We start from the raw sequence: 4,092 nt of genomic DNA on the forward strand, positions 1-4,092 counted from the left end.
TTTGATTTGGCCCTGACCAGGCCGAGGGAAGCCGCAAATGGATGGGCTGTCCTTAATGCGCCGGATTAGTGGATCCAGGCATAACACGAAGAACGTTGGGGAGAGAGGGCATGCTTGCCTTATGCCCCGGGGGACTGAGAAGGGAGCGCTCTGGTGGCCGTTTAAGGAGAGATTAGCGTTCAGGTCCGCGTAAAGTAAGCGCAGCCTGCTGACGATTAGCGATGGGAATCCGAAGGCTTCGAGGACCCAGAACAGATACGAGTGTTCCACCCGATCGAATGCTTTCACCTGATCTAGCGAAACAAAGCACCCGGTGAAGCCCGTCCTGCTGGCAAATGGGAACAGTTCTCTTGTGAGTGCCAATGCACAGAGCGGTCAGGCACGCTGCTGGTTTGAGACTGGTGAATTGGGTGAGACAGAACCGTTCGCATTCTTCTATTGATTAAAGATGCGTCTATTTTATATTATGCGTTTAAGAGACTTATGGGCCGCTATGCTTGCGGGTCGGAGGGGTCACCGCCCGCTTTCGGAATGAGTATGATGCTGCATTCGCGGAAATAGTTTGGCCGTAATCCATCCGCAAGGAAGCCGTTGACCATCCTCAGCAGCGCTCCTTGGATCTCGTAAAAAAAACGTTGAATAAAAACATGTTGGAATGCCGTCTGGACCGGGGGCCGAGGCTGCATTCATAATTTGCAGGATGGCGTGCAGCTCTTGGCTTGTGGCTGGTGCGCAAAGGTTTTCATGCAGCTGTGCTGCTACACGTGGCAAGTTTCCAAAAAACCTTTCCAAGTTTCCAAAAAGTCCCTTAGAGCCTTCTTGAAGATGCAGCCAACTGCCCGTCGAGAACAGGTCCGAGAAGTGGCTTGTGGATCGGACGTGGTTCTGCTTTGTGTGCCGTCTGGGAGGGTCACGAAAGGCACAGTAGCGGGAACGAATTCCTCTGCTGTGCCTGCGCGTACGTGTCGCAGCACAGCCGGGTCTGATATAGGCCGCCCGAGCTGGTGTGCGCGACTAGCTGCCCGTGATGACTGGCAGAGTAACACGTGGTAGCGTGCTTTAAGTAGGCACAGGTAATCGCTCATGGCAAAGGTTAACGGGGCTCCCCTTTGCACTATACGGATGCGTTTGAGGGTGTCATTCAGTGCATGCGTTACACGGCGTCTACGGTCTTGACCGGCCGCCACCAGAGTTGCCTGCCAACGAGCCTTGACTGTGTCCCATGAATCAGTTGCAACGAAGCTCTTGCACGATGCGGCCAACGCCGTACGCAGCAACGCCACGCTTTCCGGGTCTGCCAGTAGGCTCGTGTCCATACGCGAGGTAACAGTACGTGGGGTGTCGTCACCAAAGTCAAGCCTGACTGTCAAGGGGTGGTGATCGGAAATCACCGGCGTGCCTGCAGGGAACGCGAGAACCTCGCAGCTGACGTCAAAAGAAGCGACCTCTGGTGGAAAATAGAATTTTTCTATCCGACTGGCTGACTGTGCTCTCTCCCACGTCGCTCCAAAGGCATCCCTGTGAAGCTGCACCCACGCGTCAGGCAAGCGGAACTGAGTCACGAGATCGCGGAGCGCGGGGGCACCGGAATAACGGCGACCGTGACCCTGTCCGCGGACGTCACTGTCGATGTTATGAACACAATTGAAGTCACCGACTATAAAAGTGGGGTAGGGACCAAGGAGGAATGAGTCGAGGCTCTCAAAAAAATCGGAATTACTAGACTGCCTTGCTGGCGCGTATACAACCAACTCACGTACCCGCCGCTGGTTTAGTGTGAAGTCGACCGCAGGGGTGCGGCCGTCCAACCCGATAGTGCAATGAGCATCCGCGCGTAGGCAGGGATTTACAAAGACGGCACCAACACCGCACATGTCAGAATCAGTCAACAAAAATAAGCAAAAACAGAAAACCGGGTGGTGAAATTCAGCACATCAAGGGAAGTACGAAAATTGCATTCCTGTAAAAACCGGATGTCGACGCCCCTAGCTCTAGCAAAGTGCATATCTCTCTCTGTCTGTCTACGGATTGAAATCCCCGAACATTCAGGGAGAGGAGATGCACAACCGCCATGACTGCCAAGAGCACCGACGGCATAACGTACATACAACCTAAAGAACGCTGCCATGGGAGGCGCTCGACGCGCGCGGCACTTTTTATGCGAAGCATATTACTCGTACAACCGAGCTCTTCCTTGCTGCGCCGCGCACGGCCGCGTAGCTACCACTTGACTATCATCGGCGCACCAAGTGATATGACGTCACAAGAGCTGTGAAAACTGGGGCCTCGTGCGCTCGCTTGCGGACGCGCAGCCTCCGCCGGCGGCCTAACTCCCGCTCCTACCGCTAGGAGATACTGACGTCACGCAAAAGGCGACGCACTCGTTGAGTCAGTTGAGCAGCGAGATGTCGGCCAGGGAGAGGGCGGCTCGCCAGACCGCAAAACGCAAGTTAGAAAGAGCCACGGGAACGGGAGAAGAACGAGAAGTACGGCTTCCCAAGCGACGTGCACAGTATGCAGCTTGACGGCAGCGTTCGACAACCGATGCCGAGGTGAAGGATGAAGCTTCGAGTACTTCTACTCGGTTCGAGCGGCGAAATGCAACCAAACGGAAAATGCGTGCTCAAGAAACTCCTGAACAGCGGGAACAGCGCCTTGTAAAGGAGCGTGCTTACTGGAAGAAGCAAAGTGAGAAACGAAAGGAGCAGCGCGCAGAAGAAATGGTTTTACTGCAGACTCAAGAATGTCTCACCGATGCCGAGATAGAACAACGCTAGACAGAAGGTCGTGAAGAACATGCAAGAAGAGTGCAGGAGTTTGAGAGTGCAACTCGTGAGTTTAACAAACGTTTCAATAACAATCCTTTCGGTTATGTGTGTTCTGTGTGTGGCCGGTTGTGGCATAGAGATAAACTTACGCCAGTGACTGCTCTTATGTATCCCACAATACTTAAGGCTTACCCAGAGTGGGGTGAAGAGACTCTAACCAGTGCTGTGGTGTGTAACACGTGCAAGGTAGCCTTAGGGAGCAAAAGATTCCCTTGTACAGTGCTTCAAATGGTTACAAATACCCGCCGATGCCAGAAGGACTCCAACGTATGAACCCCGTCGCTGAACGGCTTCTCTCTCCGAGGATTCCGTTTGTGCAAATCTGTCGAATGATGAACTGGAGAAATGGTCAGTACGAAGCAGAGTAACACATGAGTTGTCCTTGTCTATGAAATGGCTAACCAGGTATAGCCAGGTAATGTTTATTTTTTTTGGCTACTATGCTTCGCATCCTAGCCTTAACCATAAGCTAAGCCAGGCCATTTTTTGCTACAACGTTCGTTAACCGTCCCTTCAGATATTGATGATTGGGGTGGGCACGTTTGTAGTCGGGTCTGGAAAAGTCCATTGTTTCGGGGTCGTCGGCGCTTGTGGTCTCGCTCACCGGTTGCTGCGTGGTCTTGGCGACGTTCGCAGCTGAAGGCGATGCCGACGCAGGGGTCGCGGACGGGAGGGTGTGGCTGGCTGGTGACGGGAAGCGCGCGTCGTCCGCACCTCGAGGAGTCGTCGGCCCTGACACCTGCCCGCACGTCAAGTCGCCTGTCGGGCGAAGCGGCGGGCTTTTGTCCGGTACCTCCTCCAAGTCGCCCGACGTCACGCTCGACTCGTCGCTGCTGCTCACGGTGTCGTAGGTGTCCGTGCCGGGAAGCGGCGCCAAGGGTTCGGCAAAAACTGCAGCGAACGGCTCCACCTCGTTTGAAGGCGTCCCCTCGCGCTGCTCCTTCACGGGCACCTCCGACGCGGGGGCGGGCTCAGGCTCGCTCGGGAGGCTGCTCGTTGGGTCCCGCTCCTCTGCTATGGAGCGGGAGCTTTGAAACGAGAAAAGCTCAACTTCTTCCCCTACTTAGCAACCGGTGCGCCATGGGGGGCGCAGCTGTGCATAGCAACCGTGACGTCACACAGTAGCGGTAGAAAAAGCGCGTGCGCGTCGGTGGTGCCAAATCCTCCGCCGCTCCTTGGACAGATGTATAAATGCAGTCGAGTGAGAAAGACGCGTGGCTCCGGAGTGGCCGAGTGATTCCAGTCCAAGCGGTTCGGGGAAGCG

The 4,092-nt window shown here is 55.1% G+C and overlaps 1 pseudogene; it reads left to right on the forward strand.

The window, feature by feature from the left end:
• The first annotated feature begins 2,405 nt into the window (after positions 1-2,405).
• LOC149327085 (uncharacterized) lies at positions 2,406-3,196 on the forward strand (annotated as a pseudogene).
• The last annotated feature ends 896 nt before the right edge of the window (positions 3,197-4,092 follow it).

This window comes from Amblyomma mixtum, chromosome 10 (assembly GCF_055824585.1).
Source record: "Amblyomma mixtum isolate Tamu chromosome 10, ASM5582458v1, whole genome shotgun sequence".
Lineage (NCBI taxonomy): Eukaryota > Metazoa > Arthropoda > Arachnida > Ixodida > Ixodidae > Amblyomma > Amblyomma mixtum.